General features: G+C 39.9%; 1 long non-coding RNA gene and 1 other non-coding gene across 2 annotated transcripts in view; both read left to right on the forward strand.

The window, feature by feature from the left end:
• Window positions 1-27,635, forward strand: part of LOC109450574 (uncharacterized) — a 170,453-nt gene that overhangs the window by 32,564 nt on the left and 110,254 nt on the right. The gene's annotated exons all lie outside the window — the stretch shown is intronic.
• Window positions 27,015-27,083, forward strand: LOC141569395 (small nucleolar RNA SNORD2). The gene has a single exon (XR_012493013.1). It is a non-coding gene; the product is annotated as a small nucleolar RNA SNORD2 (small nucleolar RNA).

The following is a 27,635-nucleotide window of genomic DNA, read 5'->3' on the forward strand; positions in this document are numbered from 1 at the left end:
GGGGTTGTTTTCTTTTCCATAATCTTCTCTCCCTCCCTTCTCCCTCAATAGAGGAACACAAATGAACGCAGAAGACCCAAATGGCACCTTAGAATAGTCCACCCAGAGAATTCCCAGATCATTGTACTTACTGATGATAATGTTGATGATGATAGTGGTGACAATGGTAAATGCTTATTACCCCATCATGTCTGGCTAATGCCACAAGAGCTTCCTTTAAATGTCATAGGTTGAGTTCAGTTATTTGGCACTGGTACTCTCCTACCCAAAATGGCAGCAGTAAAAGAAAAAAACTGGCAGCAGGAAGTCAGTGATGGCTGTTCCTCTCCCAGTGTGCAGAACATTATTTCATTGGAGATGCAGGGGAGGGAATGACACAATAAATGTAAGACAATATACTCCTTGCTAATTTTAAGCTTATAATACAACTGATACAACTGATACATACATGTACTATATATTTCATGCATACTATATATACCATACTATATACATAGCCTATAATATAATATAATATAATAAATATAATATAATAATATAATATAATATAATATAATATAATATAATATAATATAATATAATATAATATAATATAATATAATATAATATAATATAAATGTATATATACAGAGGGTACCAAAAAAAGGTATACACATTTTAAGAAAGGAAAAAACTATATTAAAATCATGCTGATGGTAACCACTTTGAGTACCTCTTGTAATTGCAGAAGTCAAACATGACTTGTATTCATCTTTTGTTATTGGTATATATTGAGTGTTACAATTTTAATATAGTTTTTTTCTTTCTTAAAATGTGTATGCATTTTTTTGGCTATATATTTTTATTATTTATATGTATATGTATACATATATATATATATATATACACACATATATATATATGTGTATATATATATATATATATATGATTCACCCTTACATTTTTGGACAACGTGATAGAAAGCTGAAATAGAAATGCACTAAAGAACATTTATAAATGAATGAATATAAATGCAATCTCAGTAAATAGCAATGGTCTGGAAGAAAAAACAAAAGAATAATTTACATCATTTAGATTCAAGGGATTAGCTGAATTGAATAAATTAGCCTATTAATATTGTAGCATCACAAAACAGAAAGTGCTCAATAAATATTTGATGACTTACTAACTGAAAAGTTTGTTTTTGTTTTCCTCATTAAAATGTGTGAATAAACAAAACAAAGCTAAAAATACGTGTCTCTCCATGTGGGAAAGCTGTGATCGCTAAAAATTAATCTGCTTCGAATTTCTACAAGTTATCAGCTACTCTTTAAGGACTCAAGGGATTGTTGACATTAACCAGGATTTCCAGGAAATCAAGATTTGATTCAAATTGAGACATGTAAGATTTTATGAACCCAAAGATTTAAAAGGCATTAAAATAAATGTTGACTAATCCCTTCAGGAAATCAGTCTGGAATTAGATTATGTTCCTATGATAAATCAGAAATTCTTAAGAAAATGAATAAAACACCATGCACATTAACAGCTGTGTTTTATCTGTGAAAATATAAAGAACAATGCATTTATGTTGATATTTTACTTGTAATTCTCGTTTGCCAAATGTACTCAATTTTATTTAAATATGGTATTGTAGGATAATACCATGACCGCATTGGCTATTCTATTGCTTTTTCAGGGAAGAAATAATACATGCATCTGAAAATATTTAATTATAGAATGACACAGTTGCAAGGATCTTTATCAACCTCTTCCCTTCTCAAAATGGGGAAACGAGGCCAGGAGGGGGCCAGGATCTACTTTAGGACATACTCATGGTTCTCAGCAGAGATGGTCTAAGTGCGAGGTCTGAAATTTCTATCTTCTCCACAATCGCCACCTTTGACAGATGGTTCTTCAAAAAGGAGAAGCAACCAGCTATCAGCGGAGCTGCTTTTTAAATTTTTCCTGATTATTTTAGTCACTTTGTTGCTAAAAATGTGATAAAAGAGAAACAATTCATTCCTTGCTATAGAAGCAACCAACTATCCACTGATGCCCCAGTAGAGTTTAGGGGGGAAAAAAGAAGATCACATCAAAGGGTCTGTGTAGCTACCAACTGACCCCCAAATAATAGTAATAATAACTAAAATGTTTGACTGTCTACTATCTGCCGAGGACTATGTGCTAAGCATTTTAAATGATTTTTATTTGACTCACTTTTGAGAAGCATCATCTCACTTAATTTTCCCAATAACATTTTAATATGCATTATTATATGTATGTATTATATGTTGTGATACAGAAATGGGTTCAGACAGGGTAACTTTGACTGACCTATGGTTTCATCACTAGTAAGCCAGAAATTGAAACCAGGTGGTCTGACTCTGGACCTTTAACCAGGCTTTTAAGCTTTGTCCTATGTCCCATGGAGGAGGGAATTTGCTATTTGACATCAAGGAGAAGTCCCACATAGCAGTGGTCATGAGGGCAGCTCATGTAGACATCTCCAGGACTCAATGAAAATCTGCCTTAAGGCTCTATCTGGGAACCAACCCATCATTTCTCTTCAACCTTGAAGTGAAAAATTCCCACCCCACAAAATACAACAAAAACCCTTTTTTTTTTCTATTTTGCTTTTGTTGGTTGGTTGGTTCGTTGGTAATGCTTTATTGACAAGGTTTCCTTTGTTTGCTAACCGTTTTTCACTGGGCTATTTGAAATCTGAAGTTGGAGTGTTGTTGCTTTGTGAAAGGTGGTGTCCTCTAATGATTTGTTTCTCAAGCTCTGGTCTCAGAGCTGCTTTACACACTTAAAACTTATTGAGGACGCCAAAGAGCTTTTGTTTACGTGGGTTATTTCTATGAATGAATGTTAGAAATGAAAACTTATGGGTTTGTGTATTCTCGTATGTAAAAAGTTTATCAGTTTTAGTTAGACTTAGGGCTGCCGTCAACACACATCATGCAGCTGCTGGAAAACTCGACTATATACTCATGAGAAAATGAAAGTTAAAAAAAAAAAGTCTTAGTATTATGACAATAGTTTTTGCCTCAGAAATGCAAATTCTGGCTCTGTCATTTTCTAACTGGTCAAGTTGCTTATCTCACTATCTTACTACAGATTTAGTGTTAGTATTCAATAAAATAATGTATGTTAATACCATTACATAGTTCCGGGTAAGCACTCAATACAGGTAGCTGTTATTAATATGAGTTTTGTATCTGACTGAGCAGTCCTAGCTCACTAGCATAATTATACAGGGGAGCAGGAATTATCTGTACCAATGGGCGCTACATCATCAGTCTTAATGGGCTCCTATCCAACGTATTCTTCCATCCCCATAATTTCCACCCAATTCTGAGTAAAGTCATGTTGTTTTACTAAAAATATCCATTTTCTAAAATAAATGTGACTGACCAGAGAAAGAAGATAACATAATAGTTATTTAATACTTATATAATTTCTGAGCATTTTGATTGATTAAAGAGGAAGACTGACATATTTTATTGACATTACTCAATTTTCATTAAAAATAAAATCTATCTTCACAGGATGATCTATACTATAGAAATGGTATTTGTACCAAGGAAAAGTTCAGCTCAAGAACTGTTACAGCAAATATGATTAAAGTTAGTATCTCTGATCTCCAAAACAGATTTTCAAGTGTAAGCTAATGTGACTTATTTCAGGACCTCTTTTCTATACTAACATTCCAGTGACATCGAGAGTTGGGAATTTGCTGTGACCTGATTTGGTTCAATAATTTATGAATAGCAATTGTTTGTGGTGTAGGGTATATTTTGTGAGAAAAATGCTTTGAAAGTATATGGGAAAAAATACATAGGTATAAAATTCATCTTGGCCGTATGTGTAATTAAGCATAATGTAATATTGTTTGAAATTGAAATTGCCATGAACTCCTTTTTATTGCTATTAATAAGGTATCCACTTCATTAATTAAGTTACCAAAGAGCTATGTTTATATATATTGGGATTGACATGTTAGGGTTGAAATATCCACAGAAACTGAATTGGAGGAAGAAACGATGGTCACAAAAGTATTTAGATTTTTCCTTTTTGAGAAAGTTAAAAAAAAGGACAAGTCAAAAGACACCTGAAACTTGTTCTCCACAGCAATGTCAGTGGTGTGTCAACTAAACTTCTTACTTCTACAGAATTTCTCCACAGAAACAGGGTTAGCATCAAAGCCTGACACTCTGCAAGACTTAGGAACACTTGCCAAATGAGCATGGGAGGTCTACCTTTGTTCAGAAGGCTTCAGCATCAAATGCATCTTACTTGATTCTACTGATTTAAACATGCCTATTCCAAGTTACATGGATGAAACTTGAGGACATTATGCTAAGTAAAATAAGCCCGTCACAGCTGGATAACTACTACATGATTCCTCTTAAATTCAGACAATCAAAGAGAGGAGTGACGGTTGCCAGGGGCTGGAGTGAGGGGGAATTGGACAGTTGCTAGTCAACAGGCATAAAATTTCAGGTAAGCAAGATGAGTAAGTTCTAGAAATCTGCTGTAAAACATTGTACCTATAGTTGACAATAGGGTATTGTATACTTAAACATTTGTTAAGAGGGTAAAATGTTCTTACTATAATAAAATAAAATAATTTTTGAAAATGACTCCTTTCTCTGAGCATTCCAGAGAAATGTACTGTCTCCTGAAAATAAAAGGCACATAGCCTCGCCAGACCCAAGGAAATACAGCTGCAGGGCCTTCTCTTCGATTTGTGATCAGGTCTGAGTGACCCAGGAAGATCCTGCCTGTTTCCCCTGTTATGTGTCCTCCAAGTTAAGTGGTGTTTTGAGGAACAGTTGATGTAAAAACCCCAATTAGTTGTGAATTACTGAAGTGGAATCTGTATGTGAGTTTTGAGAGGACATCTTGTGAGTCTTCAAAGCAAATGGCAGTGTTTGCTGTTAGCCTACTTGTTTTTAGAGAAATCTGCAAGAGCAGGAAAAACCAGATTCCAGGTCAACCATGGAGAAGAGTCAACAATGAGCTACTTCAGGGGAGGAACCTAAAACAACCCCACCAGGTGCTCCAGATGTTTCCTCCCGCCTTCCTCATCTCTTCGATTTTATCTGTCTTGCACTCTTGCCAATTTCTTCTACCTAACTGCACACTTCCCCCACCCCAACCAATATGCTTTGTAATGCCTTTAAATAATCCAGAGGCTAAGAATTGAGAAAGGACGTGTTGACAGAAAGTATTCACTCTACTCCAAGCAGTATCCACTTACCGCAAGTGTAAAAACACATCCTTATCTGTCCTCAACTCACTGAATGATATTTCCACGCCACCTCTAGAAGGTGTTTGTGTGCCCATGCCAATGGTCTTTCTGAAGCCATGGAGTGAAAAAAGAATTTTCCCCAGAGGACAGGAGATTATTTATGTTGGAGCCAAGCAGACATTTCGCAGGCTCAGGAATTGTCGTTTACCCAGTGATGAGCGGATGTTAGCTTCTTCTGAAACACAAGGAAGAGTGCAATGTTCTCACCATCCTGATGTCATCTCCGATGGTTATTTTTGTTGTACTTCTAAATAATAGGATTTCTGGCAGAGAGACTTATCTCAGGATTCAGGACAGTCGTGTTCTGAGGTCCCGGGCCCTGACGATGATGGATTTATACAGGTTGTGATTCTTTTGACTAATTTGCTTTGAATGAACACTTGGGAAAACCACAGTGTTATTCCCAAGATTTTACATCCTAACTGGAAATACAACAGGAAATATAGAGGAGGGAAAAAAAGTTTATTTTTCCACTTCTGAATGTCAAAATGGACTTTTCATTTGTCATTGAAATTAATTGAAAAAGTAGATAACTCAGTTGTACTTCTTCACACAATTGCAAGACCTTGCAGTTTTGTCCTTTTGCTCATGTAAGTGATTTTAAACATTCTCCATGTGGCTGGAAACAGTGAATATGTTCATGGCTTCCACCTCCATGCTACATGAATATGTAGGTTAGAGTTTTCCCTCTCAGTGTCAGGGAAGGGAGAGGGTTCTCTAGCTTCTCTGCACACTTCTATGAAGGAGCCAAGATCTAAATCTACCTCTCTCAGAGGAGGTAGAAGATCACCTGGAAAACCACAACAGAGAAGATCACAAGAGAGAAGGTCACAACAGAGATGATCACCTGGAAAGCCAGTCCCAGAGATGGGTGCCATTCTGTTCTGCCAGGTCCTTTACTCCCACATGGCAATGTTCCCCAAGGAGGAACCATGATCCTGACTTTACAGACAAGGAAACTTAAGTTTGGGGGGGGCTCAGTCACCTGTCTAAATGCACGGAACCGATGAGTATGGAAAGAGGGATGGGAACCCACATCTGACCAACAGCAGGAATCATTCATTGCTTCACATACTTCATTATAGCCTGAGTGAGAGATGGGGTGGAGAATTCTGAGGACTGGCTGTGTACGTTGGTCTGGGCATTTGGAGTAAACACAACAAAATCTATTGAAGGCCTTGGATGAGTTTCTGTGAGAAAATTATTATCTTTGTATAATTCTTCCACCTGAAAAGTTCCCCAGATAGACCCCACTCCAGGGAGTTTGCCCTCCACCTGCTCTTTCAGGAATGGTCCTCTGTAGGGTCTAAGAGGGAGCAGCTTCATACGATTCCTCCCCAAGGGGAAAATGGGGCTGCCAGGCGGCTGCAGACCAAGACCCTGCCACTGGGGCTGGCTGCCAGCTCACACACTGTCCCCTTTGTCCTTTTCTCTTGGAGGCTTCTCTTTCTTCATTTAAGCCAGGTTTCTTCTGTATCTGTGTGTTGGTGAAAAGGACGAAAAAGATGTGATAAAAACTGGGTCACACACCCCATTCAGCATGCCTGAAGCACTCCAAGGGAGTTGGTATGATTTTAAAGAATTCCATTAGCTCTGTACCTGGAAACAACCCTTTAGTTATTCTATTCCCTTAAATAATACAATTTTTGCATGAGCAAGCCACACAAACTCTCCAGGCCTCACAATCACTGCAACTATGAAATGAAGAGGATGAATAACATAAAACTTAAGATTTTTAAAATAAGGGTCTGCAAATGAATAGGCATTTCTCCAAAGAGGACGTACAGCTGGCCAATCGACATGAAAAGATGCTCAATGTCACTAATCATCAGAGAAACGCAAATTAAACCAGAATGAGATACCACTTCACACCTGTTAGAATGGCCATCATCAATAAATCAACAAACAAGTATTGTTAATGATGTGGAGAAAAGGGAACCCTCATGCACTGTTGGTAGGATTGCAAATTGGTGCAGCCACTAAGGAAAACAGTATGGAGGTTCCTCAAAAAATTAAAAATAGAACTACCTATGATCCAGTAATTTCACTTCTGGGTGTTTATCCAAAGAAATCCCAAACACTAGTTCAAAAAGATATATGCACTGCAGCATTATTTACAATAGTCAAGATAATGGAAGCAACCTACCTGCCCATCAATAGATGATTGGACAAAGAAGTAGTGGTACCTATATATAATAGAGTATTACTTGGCCATAAAAAAGAATATCTGACTATTTGCGACAACATGGATGGACCTGGAAGATATTATGCTAACTGAAATAGATAAAGAAAGACAAATACCATATGATCTCATTTATATGTGGAATCTGAAGAACAAAATAAATGAACGAACAAAACAGAAACAGACTCATAGATACAGAGAACAAACTGATAGTTGCCAGATGGGAGGGAGGGTGGTGGAATGGGTGAAAAATGTGAAGGAATTAAGAAGTATAAATTGGTAGTTACAAAATAGTCAAGGGCATGTAAAGTACAGCATAGGGAATATAGTGAATGATATTGTAATAACTATGTATGGTGCCAGGGGGGTACTAGACTTACCAGGGGGATCACTTTGTAAATTATATCAATGTCTAACCACTATGTGATACATCTGGAACTAATATAAAATAATATCGAATGTCAACTATAGTTGAAAACAAAAAAAAATTATGGTCTGCAAAGTCCAAATTTCATGGAAAAAAAATATATACGAAGGCAAGAATATAGAAGCAACTTGGTGGTGAAGACCATAAGCTCTTCAAGGGCAGGAACCACCTTTTAATTTCATTTGATTATTCCTAATGCTTGGTGCTTAGAGCTGAACAGGTGTTCGATAAGCCTGGTTGGCTGTCAAGCCAAGTGCTGACATGCAGAAGCTTTATTTGTCGCCTTGAATCTGTGCTGGGAGCCATCCCTGCCAAAATGGACCAGTGAATTAAATATTCCGTAATTAGACATACAGGGTTGCACCAAGCATTCTGTGTCCCTGCTTGTCAATGTGTCCCCATGATGACATAGTGACAGCTGCCAGTCTCTCTGGGGTCCACGTTCAGCTGATGGGAATGTTAATTTTACTTGATTTTTATTCTCGGCAGAGGAAAAACTTATCAGTCAAGCCCATTAAAGAAAGACTGTCATTTTACAACTCAAGAAAGGGATTATTCCCCACTTAAACTGCAAGTAATGAGTTGGGGGGAAGGTATAAATTAGAGAACTGAGAAAAAGACCAGTCTGTTTGTAAAATCAAACAAATGTGTAAGTAGTCTGAAAAGGGATATACATATGTGCTTTAATCCCATTTATTGAGTACTTATTATGTGTCAGAAATTGCGTGTATGTTATCATTCCACTTTAACTTCACAAACCCCCCCGGCAATGCTAGTACATTATTGGCCCATTTTAGAGATGAGAAAGTAGGGTCAGAGAGAGAAAATAGCTTGCCCAAGGTCACATAAATGGTAACTGGTGAGTGAGTTCATCTCTCTGGTCCCCTTAATTGCTATCCTCTCCTGTCCCCCACCTCCACTTATCTCTCCCTCTCTCCTCTGTTTTATATGTAGGGAGGGAGCAGTCATTGGTGTGTTTTAGCAGTTGTTCTTCTCCTGCCTTCTTTCTGTCTATAGTTTGTGCTGAACAGATAGATTAGTATTTTTCTGAAAAATAGGTTATGAACATTCTGTATGTAGGCATTTGTGTGTAGGGTTCTGGGAGTTCTGTGTATTTTGTAAGTTTTTCAAGTGTTTTCCTCATCCTTCCTTGTTACCTCAGTCAAAGAAGGAACAAGGGCCAGGATTGAGAATAATAGCAATCACAAAGACATCTCCATGTCTACAGCTGAGAGTTACTGTTTTACGTGATCCTCATAACGAACCTTCGGGAAGCAAGTAGGGCAGAATGGCTAATCCTCAATTTACACACAAGGAAGGGAAACTGTGTTCTAAAGGACATGCGCAAGGTCGCCCAGATGATGAAGAAAGCATTGACTCTTAGTTTGGGCTTCTTGAGTGTGGTTTCAATACTCAGGTCCCGGAGCTCTCTAGGGGATTTGGGGCCGGTGACAACCTGACTCCAACCCAGTTCCCCACCACTCCCAACTCTAAACCTGGTTGTCAGTTCTGACCCAAGCAGCTGCGGGCTGGGAAGTGGCTCAGAGCAATGAAGGCCTTAGATTCCCTGGGAATTCCAACAACTGGGAGACCCCAAAGAGCAGAAAAAGAAAGACAACATGTACAAGGGCACCCCCAGCCCAATAGGTGAAGATCAAACAGAATAATGTGAATAAAGAAGAGATGCCTGGGAGATATTTGCCGACTTCAATTTAAAAAATAAGACCTCTTAAGGGAATTCGAGGACGACCCAGAAAAAGACTTTCCAACTAAAAGCTGTGATTTTTGAACTAAAATACTTAGTACACAATTTGAAGGAGAGGATGGACATTGTTGAGATTCACATTAATAATTTGGAAGACCACGTGGAAGGAAACATCTTAAAGCAAAAGCAAAAACAAAGCCAACCAACCAAAACAAACAAACACAAACACCAAGGGAAGAAAATCATGAGGGAAAAGATAAGAGAGTTGGAGACTGGAGCCTAGATGGTTCACAGGGGAGTGTAAGAAGAAGAAAATAGAAGAGATGAAGGAGAATCAATAATAAAACAAAGAATAGGAGAAAATTTTGATGAGTTGAGGCTGCTAAAAAAATCTAAGAGGGGACCATCAGTGATGGGCAACTCCTATAGCACTTGGGGTTCAGATTCTGTCTGATCAGTAATGATGGAGAGGTTATTAAGGTGACTTATTTCTGTGTATTGAACATTATGTGCATATATGCGCATAAGTTTATAGTCTAAGGTATGAAAAGAACATATGGGGAGAAATATGTATATACGTTCGTATATACACAGTTTGTATTACTATGATATACGTGAGTATATGTGTGTATATATATTTGCTTCCCCCCCTTCCTGTATCTGTGTCTCCTTGTACTTTTAACTGTAAGTTTAAAAACAAGATCTGTTTGTGTTCTGTGGTGACTAGAGGTATTTAAGATTGGTGACTGATTAACTGTTGCCTTTCTGTTTCATTTCTTTCTCTTTGCATTCTAGCCAGAACTTTGGGCCCTTGACAAATGTTTGTTGAATATTGGCTGCTTAAGGAGGGAAAGAAACCATGGGAAATGATCTTGGGGGGTGGGAGTGCCTAACATTTTGTTTTCCTTAAAATCACAGCTGCCTCCAGGCAAAGTTGTGAAGTAGCCCTTGGTTTCCCATCCACCTTTCCATTCACATGCACCCCAGGACTTTGGAATTTCTACCTCATCTTGCTTTCTCTGTCAATAGAGTCCCCCAATCCAAATGGGTCTTAACCATTGCTTTCATACGTGAACCTCTCAAAGCTGTTTATGTTCATTCCTTTGGTTCAAATATGAAAAAAATAAAAAATAAATAAAAAATAAAAACATGTAAAGGAATGACATCTAAAGAGATGAAATTTCAGATATTGTCAGGCTACAAAGAAGTATTTCGGGCCTATTGTGAGCTCCTCAAACGACAGGGATTGACCCCTTAGAACAATCACTAAGTAAAAAACATTAGCAAGTTGGAAGGGCAGACTCATTCAGCCCACGTGACCAAGGGGCTGCGCCCATGATCTGCAATCTGGGTCTTGTCCAGATGGCTACTCAGGCAGATTTTGGTGCAATTTCCTTTTCTACCCACCCTCTGAATTATCCAGTTTTGGAGTGGCAAACCATGTGTAAGATGCTCGGGTTTCTTTCAAAATGGATCCAAGAAAGTGCTGCCAGATGAGTGCACAGCGTGGAGGGAGGACTATTTAACTGGGGAGAACTGAGCAGAAAGAAAAGTAAGCAAACAGCTGAGAGGGCTTCTCATACGTATTAATTTAGGGATCAAAGGGAAACCTGACAACACAAGGAAAGCAGCAAAGCCCTTCGTTGTAAGAACAGCAGATAATGAGGCAGAATAAAGAGCTGTAAAACTCCAGTGTCTCCCCAGAGCCAGGCCTAGGCAGTGCCTAACTAGGAGGGTAAGGAGGAGAGTGAGCTGGAGGGGAGGAAGGAGGAGGGAGCAGGTGCTGGGATCTTTTGGGTGAGGCCTGGATCTGAAAGGAGAACTGTAGAATTGGATTTGTCTCCAGATTTCCTTTACTCCACCTCAATACGGGAGACTTTGAGAGATCGAAGGGTGTGAAGGGCCTGCAGAATTGGGCTACGTTGCTTCCCAGATGAGTGAGTGTCTGGCTCAATCATCTGTGGTGGGAGTGGTGAATGTTTTTGGAATGCCGGGTGAATGTATGAAGTTGGTCCACGTTTTGTTGAGCCTTGACTGATGGCAATTTCTGAAGACAAAGTCTGAAGCTGGGCAGTGACAGTCTCTCCTTGACTAAAGTTTTGTCAGTCTCCTCTGAATTCTCTTCCCAACTGGACCTCGACTTTTGGCCTTCCATGTCTGTTTCTGCATTGCCCAATTTTAGCAAAAATCCTGCAAAGTTGGTTTAGCAGATTTCCGCATCCTTGATATCTGATCACCCTTACTATCTAAATTCCCATGTTTTCTTGTTGCTTTCAGAGTGAATTAGATTTCTCTCCTACTGCAAAACCCTAATGCAGTATTCCTTATATCTATCCCAATTGTCCCCTGATGTACTCTGCCTCACTGTTTTAATAAGTGTCATGAATAATTTTTTCTTTAACAGAAGAGAGGGTCAGTTATCTTCTGATAATCGGGGGGGAAAAAAGCAAATGAACTGAAATGAGGCACCCAAGAAATCACTAGAAGTGAAAGCATAGTGTTCAAATCCAAGGGTGTGTTTCACTCCTTGTGGTACTGTAAATTCCTCTTTCTTTCCTCATCTCTCCCTACCAAGCCTCTCTCTCCCTCAGCCCCCAAGTTGAATAATTAACAAATACAAAATTGTGAGGATGAAGCCAGACTTTTGCACCCTAGTTTAGACCTTCATTACTTCTCTCCTAGATCAATGCTTCCCAAATTTTATTGTGCATTCAAATTGCATGGAGACCTTGTTAAATGCAGATTCTGATGTAGTAGGTCTGGGGTGGGGCCCTAGATTCTGCATTTCTAATGAGATCCCGGATGATGCCAGTGTTGTTCTTGGATCATGGTTCTTGGTTCCCCTTGGATCACCTGGAGAGGTCTAAAAAATAAAACCACCAATGCCTGGGTCCCAGCACTAAAGATTCTTACTTAACAGGTCTTATTGTGACTTGGGCATGGAGAGTTTTAAAAGTTTCCCAGGTGATTTCCATGTGCCAGCCAGCATTGAAAACAGCTAATATAGAAGATGGGGTGGTGGTGTGGAAGTTAATGGGTCTTGTAGCCAATACACCCTGGGTTTGAATCTGGTTCTATCATTGACCAGCCAAGTAACCTTGGGTGTGGTCCTCACTATCTGAGCCTCTGTTTTCTCATCATTAGAATCAGGGATAACAATGCCTCCTTAAGATTGTGAGGCTTGATTAAAATAAATTATGTTCAGTACTTAAAACAGTGCTAGATATATACAATATGAATATATGTTTTCTTTTCTCATGTTACTTTCTAGCTCAGAAGCATCTAGAGCATGATTGAAACTCTTGATTTGTGGTACACATTTAGTCAGCAAGTGAGTTTTGATTGACTTGAATAATATATATATTTAATTTGATTGACTTGAATAATATATATATTTAATATATATATTTAATTTTAAGCAATCATTTAAACATCTGGAGTTACATTTTAAAAAATCTCGATTTGGCTTCCTTGGGAGAATATTAAGAGCTGGTAATAATGAGTGTCACTTGGCCTGCTTGGAGCTCTTTCAAACACATCAGAAATTCTGTCCATTTTTTCTAGGAGACAGTGCTCTGAGGGCCTTCTGACCTGTTCCATTCTGGGCTGGGGCTCACCTGTCATCCTCAAAAAAATTTTTTCCCCAACATCTTGGGGATTCCTTTTGTCTCTCTGAAATCAGAGTCCCCCTTTTCATGAATCTGTTGTCTTTCTTTTCCTTGATCTAGAAACTTCCTGAGAAAGAGGGCATGGCAGGAAAATTTTGAGACCTTGTATGTCTAAATATGTCTTTATTTTACTCTCATAATATCTGTTTGATAGTCTTGTTGGGTAGAGAATTCTGGGTTGTAAATATTTCACCCCCAGACTTTTGAAGCATTATTTCATTGTCCTGCAATGTTAAACTGATTCTTGACCTTTTAAAAATGAGTACATACTCTGATTTTCCTCATCTCTAGGAGCTTTTAGGGTCTTCTCTTAGTCCTCAGTATTCTGAAATTGTACCAGGATGTGCGTTGTGTTATTTTCTTGCATGGTCCTAAGTACCTCATGGGCTCTCCACGTGGAAAACGCATGGCCTTCAAATGGGGGAAATTTTCTACATTATTTCTATGACGATTTCCTCTGGGAGAGAATGTTTCTCAGAACAGTGGACTGGAGTCTCTTAGTTCCCATAGAGCAAAAAAATATTTTTGTTTGTTTGTTTAAATTCATCTGTTCATTGCCAGTACCTTAGCAATAGCCTTGGGCATTTGCTAAAATGGCACTCAACAATTGTTAGTAAACTGAACACAATGGAGGTAAGCTTCTTGCAATGGTTAAGTCTTAGGATTTAAATTTATGAGCATACTTCTCACATTTCTCAGCAGAGGCACAAGATGATCAGAGTACTGAGTGACTGGCCCTTCATTCCTTCCGAGTGCTCAGTGGAGCCAGATTTCAGAATGACTACCTCCTCACATGACTGCCCCAAACCTTCCATAGCTTTCCCTTGAGTGTTTCTCAGCTAACTCATCATTATCTCTTCCCACAGCTAAGCTGCTTTTTCCACGCTGGGGGTGGGGAGCGTGGTGGTCAAGGAAGGAGGTGGGACATGAGTCCACCAGTTTCCTGCTGAGTTGATGGAAGCTTTTCCTGCCAGATCTGCCCTTAGAAAGAACTGCCTGCTAAGGCTTATATTGATGGCTGGGAGAGACTGGAACTGAGGGTAGGGCCAGAAAAGAGGTGCAAACCTGTCTGGAAAATCCAAAGGAATGAAAGTTAAGGGCAGGAATTGCTGAATTTAAATGGAAATCTTTGGGGATGTTTTTTTTTGAGGGTAGTTTATCTTTAACTCAAGATTTAAGTTTGAAATATTGATGGTTATAGAGAAGAGGAATATTCAAATGTATTCTTTAAAAAGTGACCAGAAATATCATTCTCACCCCCAAAACTCTGCACTTAATTTTAGAATTAGTAATAAATAAGACATCTGGGTGGAACCCAACAGAAGTGTTTCTGAAGAATTTTGGGAGCTGGGCATACTTTTCTGCAAATGAACAGCAGGCCCTATTTTGAAAAAATATTCTTTAATGTCTGAAGAGACAGCCAAGAACTTGTTTCCCATTCTCTTCTCCTTGGGTGACCTTCACCAAACACAAACTTTGTTTTCTTTTTTTTAAAAAAAGACTTTATTTCTTTAGAGTTGTTTTAGGTTTACAGCAAAATTAAACGGAAGGTACAGAGATTTCCCATTCACACCCTCCCCCATTATCACCATCCCCCATCAGAGTGGTACGTTTGTTATAATTGATGAACCTACATTGACACACCACTATCCCCAAAAGTCCGTAGTTTACATTAGCGTTCCTTCACTCTTGGTGTTGTACATTCTATGGGTTTGGACAAATTTATAAGGACATGTATCCACCATTATAGTATCATACAGATAGTTTCATTGCCCTAAGAATTCTCTGTGTTCTACCTATTCATCCCTCTTTCCCTCCCCCTGTAACCCCTGAAAACCACTGGTCTTTTTACTCTTTCTATAGTTTTGCCTTTTCCAGAATGTCATATAGTTGGAATGATATAATATGTAGCCTTTTCAGATTGGCTTCTTTCTCTCAGTAATATGCATTTAAAATTTCTCCATGTCTTTGGATGGCTTGCGAGCTCATTTCTTTTTAGTGCAGAATAATATTTCAGTGTCTGAATGTGCCACGATTTATCAGTTCACCTACTGAAGGACATCTTGGTTGCTTCCAACTTTTGGCAATTATGAATAAAGCTTCTGTAAACATCCATGTGTAGATTTTTGTGTGGACATAAGTTTTCTCTTCCTTTGGATAAATACCAAGGAATAGAATTGCTGGATCATATGGTAGGAATAGTTTAGTTCTGTGGAAAACTGTCAAGCTAACCTCCAAAATAGCTGTACCATTTTTCATTTACTAGCAAAGAATGAGAGTTCCTGTTGCTCCACACCCTCACCAGCATTTGGTGTTGTCAGTGTTTAGGATTTTGGCCATTCTAATAGGTGTATAGTGGTATCTCATTGTTTTTTTTTAAATTTGCTTTTCTCTGATAACATATGATGTGGAACGTTTATTTCATATGTTATTTGCCATCTATATATCTTCTTTAGTGAAGGTATATATCAAATCAGTGTATATTGTTTAATCAGGTTGTTTATTTTCTTATTGTTGAGTTTTACGAAAGCTCAAACTTTTATCCAGTATCTTTTGGGGGCAACTCCTTATAGGAGATGCTATGGACTTAGATTACTTAGATTCAGACCCTAAACAAGAGGGGGAAGATTTAAAACAAAACCAACTTTTTGTGAGATTCAGTTTGGTTTAAACTAAAGGTAGAAAGTATACTCCATAAAAAGGGCAGCCTATGGGATTAAGTTAATCCTGAAGAGTCATCAAAACTAGGCAATCCCGAACCAACTTTTTTCTGTCTGTCTCCTGCCTTCACAGAAGCCATATCAGAATCATGGATCTCAATGGCCTTTTTAGTTTTGCTCAGTTCCCTTCCACAAAGGCCAGCCTTGCTGTTGTGTGTCCTCCATTCATTGCCTTGCTTGAAGAATGCCTTGCTGTGTGGAGAAAACATGGAGCAGAGTTCTAGAATGTTTTCTGTAGTTCAAGAGAGTTATATAAATTTTTTTCAAGCCCACTTGTTTTCTTTCCAACATCTACAGATGGCTTTGGGGGCATCCACTCTGGGCATGACACTGGATTGTTCCCCATGAGAGGAGCAGAAAAGATGAATGGTAGTGATTCTAAAGAAAATCTTGTGAAGTGAATGGATGAAGGCCCAATACAACAAGCCTGTGTGAGCAGACAGCCAAGAACGTGGACAATTTCTGTGTAGATTGAGCTCTTGGTGGGAAGCTTCTCAGGGAGACTATGTTGAAATTGTATCCCAGTTTGCCTTCCCCCATTTGTGCCTCCTCCCTTGGCTGTTGCTTGGGGTGTGTATTCCTCTTCCAGTAAATACTGTTCCAGAAGGATCCATGGAACCTTGGCTATCGTACATGAGTGTAGTGACTTGAGTTTTGATTTTACTTGTAGAGAATCCCTTCCTTGGGTAATAGGTTACTTTGCACCTAAAGTGTGGACTTTTCTCCTTGGAGCTACATGAACGGTGCAATAAAACCGCTGACGTGTGAAGTATGTTATTTCATCTGCATTACCCTTCTGGAATACTGCTATATAGGGACTGCGCTCATGCCATTTCATCGCTCACAAAAGTACTTGTGACACTGGCTAATTCTCCAAACTCAAAGATAATCATTATATTTCTATCACTTTATATGTTTAATTGTAGAGAAAAAAATTATAGTAATACAGCGCTGCAGATAAACATGGGACCCAAATAACCAGGCTCCCTGAAGTTCTCTGACCTGCCTGTTCATATTTTTTGCCCAAGTTATTGGGTTTAGAAGAGTTATTAATATATACATTGTATCCATTTATAAGAGTTCTTAGCATATTTGTATTTAACCATACTAGTCTTTTGTTATATTTTTGCAGTTTCTTACTTTTTCTTTGGATTTTTAAAGTGCTTTTTGTAGTTCAGAAAATTAAATGTTTATGTCATCAAATTTGATAATATATTTTCCTTTATAGCTTCTGAGTGTTTTTTAATACTCAAGTGTTTTATAACCTAAGACGACAATCAGATTTTCTCATTTTGTTTGTTTGTTTGTTTGTAATTCTTTTAAAGTCTCCACTATATGTTTGCTTTCTCCTATTTTTGTGGCAGAGCTACTCAGGAAATGAATCCACAGAACCAGCTTCTTTCCTAGCTCATTTTGCTGCAGCAGGAAGCTGCTGGGGAACAGGAGGAGATAAATAACGGACAGTAAGCTTTTGGAGGAGCCCAGCACGGAACACAATAGGTGCTTAACGCACCTTTGTTGAAAGAATACACTGCGGGCTTTTGTCTTAACGCAGCAGGGACAGAGCTCTTCCAACTTTGCCAAGTACTTTCCAGACGTTATCACTTGCACAGCCTCAAGATTTCCTGCAGTAGACAGAGAAGCTGGGGATAAGGTCGGGGTGGCTTAGTCAGCACTGGCCAGAGCTAGACGACAGACAGCTTTATTATAGTAGAGGAAATGCCTTGCAGCCGCCAGTGGGGGGTTCCTCCGCCTGTCACCAGGACTTGGTGACCGGAGAATTTCAAACAAAGGCAGTTTCTACTCGGAGGTAGCTTGTTTTGAGGAAGGACTTGTTACTTTAGACAAAACATATTGTATGTAAAATGCATTTTGTCCTGCAAATTGGGAGCAAGCTTGGCTCCCTGCTATGGTTTCCATTCCTTTTCTTGTCACTTTCTGCCATCTACTGGACACAGCACGAATTACTCTGGAGTTACTTGAGGTTATACCTATGTCGTACATGAAGAATACAGGGAACTGAGAGGAGAAAGTCTCACCCTCAACCCATAAGTGATGAAGCCACATGCTTAGGACAAATTTCGTGGGACCAGGCTGAAAGATTCGTGTCTGAAGCTGGTCTTCTGACTTTCCTGCCTCATCTAAGTTCCACTGAACGGCATTCTTACAACCTGATGCCAAGTTTCTTATTTCTACAGTCCCATCATGGATTGTCAGTCTCACTTGTATTCAGATGATTAGTGCTTTGGGTCTAGATGTCAAAATATTTATTTCTGAATTTCACTTGTAATTGTCAAGAAGCCAAAGAGTCCTATCAGAACAGCCATGTAACTTTTTATTAGGCACAAAGATCCTTGCTCCACTGAAAGCCAGGGACCATGTGGACATCTCTATTCTGTTCTTCTTCACTACTTTTTTATATTTCACTCTTGCAGGCCAATGAGTCTCTGATGACTTTCAATATTCATTCAACAAATGCTTATTGAGCACCTACTATGGGCCACACATGGTGCTGGGAACACAGGCAAGATATGGTCTCTGTCCTCTCGCTTATAAACAAGTGGAAAGCCCGTTGCACATACATATATAAAAGTCTGTTTGGGGCAGTGGGTGCTGATTTAAACTAGGTTTGGTTATTTAAATGGAGGACCCTGGAGAACTCAACTAAAATTAAATCTCTTTGGGTGATTTCCAGACACGGGCTAATTGACCAATGAATCTTTCTTTCAGGTCTTTTTTGTTTTGAGGTTCACTCTTGCATTCTTTCATAAGATGTGACCAAGTGTTAAGGAAAATTAACCCTTTCCCACAGCCCCAGCTACCCCCAGGAGAAGTCCCCGGCTGAGAATAAAAATGGTACATCTTTACAGTCTAAGTTCAAAGAAACATCCTTCCCTTTTGCCAGACACCCCACCCCTTGTAGGAAAGTGGGGCTTGTAGGAAAGTGGGATTGGAGGCGTCGTGGATTCTGGTAGAACACCCTAACTCCAGAAGTAGAGGTAGCACATGACAGTGTTAGGACCTGGGGAGACACTACTGTTCTTCTGGAAGCTGGGATTGGCAAGATCCCCCAAAGACATCATAGCCATAGAAGCTGCATGGGACACTGTCGACCCAGGCACCAGACACTGCAAATGTTAGCAGCGGTGCGGTGCCAGCCCTAGGATGCAGAGTAGACAGGACAGAGAAAGTGGAGAGTTACCTCCGATATCTAGTCCTTTCACATAAACAGACTCTCACCTCCAACTCCCCAACCCCCACTGCTGATTTTCTGCAACCTGTCCAAGCACATGAGATCAGACAGAGAACCAGATCAGACCCAGGGGGTGACATGCCTTCCCCTCTCCTCCCCAATTCTACAAGAGTTCCGTTTTCTTCATGAGGCTAGCAAAGGGACAGAGCTATGAATGAAAAGTAACCAACATAATAATATCCAAATTTCCTGGGTCGGATGAATGGTGAGACCTGGATAATGTAAGTAGTCTGCTCTCAGCAGAGAAAAGTTGAAAAATAAAAGTGATTCTTAGTTTGCATGTCTAATGGTGGATATGTTATTCATGCTTGCTACAAGGTGTAGTCTATGTCACCTTAAGGACACAAAGCTGAAAAAGGTGGCCATGGGTCAGAGTGGAGACTGCACTGGCTTTGGAGGCGGACAGAGGATGTTTGCCTTCCCACTATCCCACTACTAGCTTTATGGCCTTCACTCCCCTCTCTGCATTTGTTTCTTCACCTGAAAAATGGGGATAATTATATATTCCTTCCAGAATTAGTATAGGGATGAAAAATGTATATAAAGCATGGAGCATAGTACACTACCTATTCATATTATGAGGACTAGGTTGTCTTGCTCTCAAGGCACTTGCAGTCTAGTTGGAGTACGAAGACTATCCTAATAATAACCAATTATGTTCTGTGACAGACAATGCCTTCGCAAGTCAGACAGGAGTTGGATGTAGGGAAAGAAGCATCCTGCTAACTTCCATCCTATAGCTGTGGTTTGTGTAGTCCAAGGTGTTCTAAAGTGCCAGAAAATAAAATATGACTGAGGAACCCTACGATACTGCATAGCAACCCCCTAATTAGGGAAAGGGCATCTTTAGCATTAAAGGGGCATAAACATCAAGAAGTGGGCTTCAGAAAAAGGAATTCCTAGTATCTGAGCTCAGAATAAGGGTTTTCCACTCCTGGTGTATGAGAAAGAAAAAAAAAAATACCATGAGTGCACATTAAGCTCCTTTAATGTAAGAATTGTGAACGGTGACGTGTAACTCTGCTCAGAGGCAGGGCTTTAAAGTTTCTTTTGTGTTACGGTGTTTAGCGCATCTGGTGGAAGGATGGACAGAACCTGGACAGTTAAATGGGAACTCCCCGATATTACAGGCAACACACCGTTTTCCCCTAACTATCTGTAACAAGTCAGCATCCACTCAGGAGAAGAACGTCTGTGTATTTTTAGATAGAAAAGTGCTGTCTCCTTGTCCTTTTGTAGAAAACGCATTTCTCTCTCCTTCCCTTTCTGAGGCCTCCTGGTATCTCAGAAGAGAAAGGAGCTACCTGGTAAATAAAGATAAGCTGTGTTTGTTAGCAGAGATTTGCGAGGGAAGAGGCTATTTAAAAATGGATAAGAAGGTAATTGTGTTCCTCTGGCTCTAAAGCAGGGGCTGGTTTCCCCTGTCAGGGCCTGGCCTCCCAGAGGAGCCGAGTAAGTGTGCTTGCCACCCCGGCATGACCTGGAGCTGACACGTTCGAAGCTGCACTCAGTTGTAGGAACCCTCAGAACTTTGGAGTTAGTGAGTTGTCCTGATGGTAGATGCCCTCCACGGAGGGCTGATGCTCTGCCAGGAGAGTCAAGTGTCGTCGTTTTTAGACCGATCCTTGGAAGAAAAGAGACAGTGGTGCAGTGCAGCCCCAGTGCCTGGTTGCATGTGACCGAGCCATTGTACATCTCACCGCCTCATGCTCTGCAGCAAGGAAGCGTGCAAAGTCTCCTGGGAGGACCAGGTAACCGGCTACGGAAATGAAGCATGGTGGTAGAGGCCATGTCTCCATGATGTCCCACATCTACTTCAAAACTGAGTTCAGTCCGCTCTCCAGATGTTTCCACATGCATAGAAGTTTGCCAATGGGAAGACAAAGCAATCTGTTGACTGAATTTTGCCCTTTCCACCTGATTGTTCTGGGGAGAGTGATCTGTGAGGAACTGATATTGGCCAAAAGACAAAGGTACCCATCTTTCTCTACCCAATGTTTATATCGTGACTTTCCCTGCCACCCACATCCCAAGCTTAATGAAACGGGAAAGCCCTGTGCGGAGAGGACAACGTCCGCTCTTTGTCCTCTCATGAACTCAGCTTATCCCGATCGTGTTGACTCTGTGCGATTCCCAGAAAATAGAAGCCAGCGACCAACCACCAGCAAAATGACCTGGTCCACTTGCGCCTGGCCTTCTTCCCATATACCTGCTGTTCGCAAGTGGACCTGGGTGAGGGAAGGCGAGCTTAGAAAGATGTTATGCTGAGAAATACGGATAGCTTTGCAGGCCCCACATTTTCTTCTCAGGCTAATTTGTGAGCATAATGGGTATGTGTGACACCTAGACAGTGTCATAAAGCAGAACACAAGGGCTGTTTGCTAGTAGTTGGAGATCAGTTGTCAACCCTCCACCCCCCATAAGTTTTTGCTTAAAGCCAAAACAAAAACAAGAACAAAAACTGGTTATTTGCCTCAGCTGGTTATTTGGATATTTCTGAGGAATAAAGAATAGCTGTGAATGGTATGTTATTAAAACATCCATTTTCTGCTGTGATTTTAACTGTATGAAAGTGCAGAAATTCAGTTTTTGAATTTCCAGACTCTATCTCTTCCTGGCACTTTCTCTTTAGCTTCCTGTTTGTGTGTATGTGTGTGTACCCCAGAATTTAGTTAGCATGGTCCCAATCCTTAATTTACCCCCTTGTTTTTCTCCTTACTTCTTCCTGTGTGTTTTAAATCATTTCAATAAATCACACGATTGGAGCATTTTAGCTTGTTCTGTGAGCATTTCTGTTTTCTGATATCTGAGGTGGTTTGTCTGGTAACATTCTTTGGAGTCTACCATTGCGTTAAAGTAATTACCCACATGACAACATTAATCAGTTATTTAACTCTGGTAAAAATCCCCAAATTTAAGAGGTTTAACATTGTTAGTTTGCTCAACAATAATCCAACATGGATGTTCCTCGTCAGGCAGCTTTTGTGGGTAGCTCTCCTTAAAGCTGTGACCTGGTGACATGGGAACCTTCCATCTTGTGGCCATGTCTCCTTAAAGTCTTTGGAAATCCTCTCCATTAAATAGGCAGATAGAGAGAGTGCAGATTACATGTGGGAGGATTTTGGGGGCAAAGCTAGAAGTGGCATACATTACTCTCACCCACATTCTATTGAACAAAACTAAGTCACATGTCTGTGCCCATGTGCAAGGGAGGCTGGGAAATGTAGTCTAGCTGTATAATAGGGGATGGGAGGGGTTGGGGGGGTGGGTATGTGAGGGATGTGGGGGGTGGGGTAGGGGGTAGGGGGAAGGGATTGTGAGAATCCGCCAGTCTGTGTTGGAGTGTAACTACAAACTAATACCAGCTCTGAAGGGAGGGTGTGGAGGAATTTTCATTCCTCAAAATACTGTTGCAGTATTATTTATTTACCTCAGGGAAAAGTGGTGGTTGAAGCTGATGGCTCCTTAAGTCAACTAAAAATGACACAAATAATCAGTGTTCATTTTAGAAAAATAAGAAAATACAGATTCAGGTGACTAACTGATATACATTTTAATCAAAGGTGCACTATATTGGTACAATTCTGTGAATAGTAAGGAGTGTGTGGCTTGATCTATTAAGATTATGTGGAATCATAGAATGATTGAAAGCAAAGAACTAAATAGAATAATGGAATTTTGGAACTAGAAGAAACCTTAGAAATTATTTAATCCAAACCCTTAATAAATAATGGCACTGAAAGCAAGGCAGAGGAAAGGTCCATTTCCTGAGCTCTGGCAATGCTCTGATGTCGATACTCTCTCCGTTCCACGGGGAAGCATAATAACTTGACTTACTCAAAGTCACACAGCTATTGAGAGAAGTGAGACTGGCACCCAGGGCTTCAAATTATGAGTCGATGTGCTCTTTACATACATTTAATTAGCACCCCCTTCCTCTCCCCCTGCCATATGTGTGTGTATATATATATATACATTCTTGCTCCTCTTCTAAGCATTGTGTGAGTTTAATTTGCAGTCCACTGAAATGGAAAGAAGACATGATTAATGTGCATTATTCTCAAAATGTGAGGTGAGCACGTCTGTGGTGTTACATTTGTAATAGCATCATTTTCGCAGCTTGTGAGCTATTTTGCAAATAGCACCGAAGTATTTTGCCTGGTAGTCACCAAGTTTGAAGAGAAATGAGATATTCTTTTCACTGGTCTGGAAAAGAGCAAGTTGCAGTGGCTGACTTCAGAATGACCCATTGTTCTGAGCCTAACAGGTGCAGGTTTTGACACTAAGGGTCGGATCCCATTACCACTCGAGTTGCATGGATCACTGACCTTGAAAGAGGTCTGCACACACATCAGTGTGGGACCCGTCCTTTAGGAACCACGACCACTAATCTGAATGGCTATTTAGAGCTGTGAATGGCATTTAACAGGCGTCCCTCCATTCTTTCATGCTCATTGAAGAATCTCAGTCCTTCTCCTGCTCATTAGAACTGACACTTCCCAGGCCAGAGGGATGACCAGGGTGAATCAGAGAGGTAAGATCTTCATCCTCAAGGATGGGGACAGTTTGGGGCCAGCTGGGGATGAAAGAAGTCACTACTGGCAATTGGGACTTGGAGCTTATAAGTGTGTCTCCATTACAACAAGCACAGTTTGGTGAAAATAGCTCAAAAATACCTAGGTTTAAAAGTTAGATGATCCAATCAAGTCATTTTATAGTAGCCTGTTAAAAAAATGAATTCTTGGGCTGGCCTGGTGGCTCAGGCAGTTGGAGCTCCATGCTCCTAACTCCGAAGGCTGCCGGTTCAATTCCCACATGGGCCAGTGGGCTCTCAACCACAAGGTTGCAAGTTCAATTCCTCGAGTCCCGCAAGGGATGGTGGGCTGTGCCCCCTGCAACTAGCAATGGCAACTGGACCTGGAGCTGAGCTGTGCCCTCCACAACTAAGACTGAAAGGACAACAACTTGAAGCTGAACGGCACCCTCCACAACTAAGGTTGAAAGGACAACAACTTGACTTGGAAAAAAGGCCTGGAAGTACACATCGTTCCCCAATAAAAGTTCTGTTCCCCTTCCCCAAGAAAAAAAAATCTTAAAGAAAAAATGAATCCTTTATCTCTTATGCATACACTACCTGCCCACTCGATTTCTCAACTAAACAGGCATTTTCCCTCTGAAGCTGGTTTAATGTTCTGTTTTCATTTTATTTACTTCATTTAGTGTGTAGTTTGCTTTTGTATACATGGTGGTCATGTTTATGACTTTGGCTAATTTCTTGAAATCAAAATATAAGAAAGGGCACTACAAATAACAATCCACCTGAATTTTGAGGGTACATGGCCACTGTATGGCTATTTCATGGAGCAAATTTGTCATTGGGTGCAAACTAAGCATTTATTTAATTTTGCCGTAAGGCGAAATAAGATACATATTTACAACATAGCACTTTGCACGCAAAGACATTGAAAGAAAAAATTAACAATTTTTTTTAATTTTAAATTTTGTTGAGATACAATTGACATACAACATTTTATAATTTTAAGGTGTACAGCCTGTTGATTTGATACTTTTATATATTGCGGTATGATTACCATCAAAGAATTAGCTAACACTTCTATCACAACACATAATTATAATATGTTTTTTTGTCATAAGAACAACTAAGATCTCGTCTCCTAGCAGCTTTGAAGTTTATAAGACAGTATCGTTGACTATGATCAACAATCATCGTCTGTGCTGTGCATTACAACCCAAGAATTTATTTATCTACTAGCTGCAAGTTTGTACACTTACATGATATCTGTCATCCCACTGATGTCCAGGATTGATTCAGCCTATCTGACTGGCTAAGCGGTGTCACCTTCCGTACGTGCCTCCCAAAGTTTCTCACTAGGTGGAAGAGGACTGCCTTCCCTGGTGGAAGAGAACTCTTCTTTAGTCAGGGAATACAAGTGGCTATGCTCCCTGTGTAGAACCTTTAAACACACTGTCAAGGTCTTATTACTCTCTATTTTGCATATGGGGGATAGTGAGGTAATACAATCTTCTCAAGGTGTAAGAATATGGCAGATCTCTCATTAGAAGCCAATCTGCTTCAAATCCCAGGCTACTTCATGAAATATTGTTGCGTCCCAAAGCGACACAATGAAGCAGTGTATTAATTCAATAAATCAGTGAATAGTTCGGGTCACAAAATAGAATGGCAAAAAGTTCGCCTTAAGGAGATGGAATAGCTTGTTGGTTGTGGTTTCCTTCCCTTTTAGGGAGTTGTTGTCATCCATTCAATGCTTATTACTACTTAGGTCTTCAGCTTTCTTTCAATATAATTTAGGGAACCAGAACTTAACATAACTTAAAATCTTCATTTGTATTTGTTCTACAAAAATATAATTCTTTAGTAAGCAATCGTTTGTTTTTTTACCAACTTCTCCCTATTTATTTATAATAATCAGTTTGTATGATTAATTCCAGCATTTTCTGCACTAGTAAAATATAATGTCACCCAGGGAAGATAGAAAACTAAACTCCTTAGTGTAAGTAAAGTATCCTTGCTACTTTCCTGCATGGGATTTACATAACCTTTGCTTTCCTCCTATACTTTAGATGAAGACCATTATCTTATTTTCATCTATAGCTTGCTTCAACCTTTTTTGGTGACAGTTATCAACATTATTCAGCTAAAAGTTGCCAATTATTTCCTTAACTATGATTGTTAATTTTCTTACTTTCTGCCTGTCATTGTTAAGGGCATGTGAATGTTCACACTTACTGTCTCCATTTTTCCTCCATAAGCTGAGGATGGGTAAAATCCCTTCTTCAATACTTGTGCTGCTGGATAATTTACTTGCTCAGAGATCACCCTCCATTTTATGAAGTGATTTCTTATTGGAGACATGAGAAAATCAGAATATATTCAAGACATGGTTTGGCCTCCACTGATTATTGTGTATTTGCCTTTCCCCGTGATCCAGACCTAGCAGAGCATCTGGTACAGCTCAGTAAGTGTGGACCCCAGTGTGGTCTTCAGGTGTGAGAACAGTATGGATAAGCCAGGTACATTTAGTCACCCATTGTTGAAATGCAAATGTCCTTCTGATGCGTCAGTGTCCAGAGGTCTAAGATGCTGATCTGAGAGAAATGCATAATAAATCCCCCCCTTCTTCTGCAGTTTAAGTCATTTATGCGCAGCACTCCCATCCTTGACAGGATAGTAAGTTTTCCTTTCATGCCCCACAATCTCCATATTTGTTTCATTTCCTCTTCCAGAGCCACACATTTATTTATCTTCCCTGTGTATGTTTTGGGGGATGTATCTATTAGTGAAAGAGCATTTTCAATAACCTCTTCTGCTTTTGTGATGTTTCTATTCGCCTTCCTCTTTTATTACACAAGTTGACCGGGTCCCATCAAAGAAGGGAGAGGCCATCAACATCCAGGGTTCAGCTAACTCCGAGTTGAGACACATAGCATTGGAAGCAAAATTTAATACTGAGCATTGCACAGTTAGAAAGGGGGAGAAATCATGGCTAGCTGGAGCAGTAATGAAGGTGAGTGGTGGGCGTGCAGAGGCTGTGTCTCAGGAGGACTGTGCGTTTTTGAAAATGAGGGTGGAAAGGAGAAATGACCTAAGAGCTAAAACATAAACCCAGTGGTTCATTATAAGGAATCAGGGTTGAGACCAACGTGAACACTGGCTTTTCAAGTCTCGAATGAGTTCATCTGTCTTGTTTAGATTTGGCTTTTATTAGAATCTATTATTATAGTGAAATGATGGCAATCATCTTTCGGAACTGACCTGAAATGGAGAGAATACTTGTTGCTGATCACTTGATTATTTGGGCATAAGTCGTGTTTCCAATGGAATATGCGGTGTAAGCTAGAAGTGACGGTTTGACGTGGAATTGGTAAACATGTATCCTACCTTTAAAAACATCTATTAGTATAATGGCTATTTTTTGCTTTTATCTCTTTAGCAGCTCTTTCTGGTGTTCTGGTATTATGTTAGAATGCATTTGGATGGCGGGGGGACTTGTTTTAAAAATTGGGTGACCTGATAGAAGCTGTTTTGAAAGCTTCATGATTAGAGAGGGAGAGGCCAAGGGGCATTTGCCAATGTTCTCACATTAGGAAAGATTATTTGGAAGGAATGAGATTTCAGGAACTGCTTGAGAAGGGAACATTCTAACTGGCAGAGCGTGCAGAGAGGATATTCAGAGGCAGGACTGGCGGAATTGAACGGAGAAGCCATGCCATGTTGTTAAATAATTATGAACCTGATGCTGATTTTTGCGGAAGCTGCTGCCCTGAATTTGTCCATATCTGACACTTGCGGTGTCCTCTCAACAGCCTTTTCCCTGTTGGTGAATAAGGTCTGGGTCAGG

Source organism: Rhinolophus sinicus, linkage group LG17 (genome assembly GCF_036562045.2).
Source record: "Rhinolophus sinicus isolate RSC01 linkage group LG17, ASM3656204v1, whole genome shotgun sequence".
Lineage (NCBI taxonomy): Eukaryota > Metazoa > Chordata > Mammalia > Chiroptera > Rhinolophidae > Rhinolophus > Rhinolophus sinicus.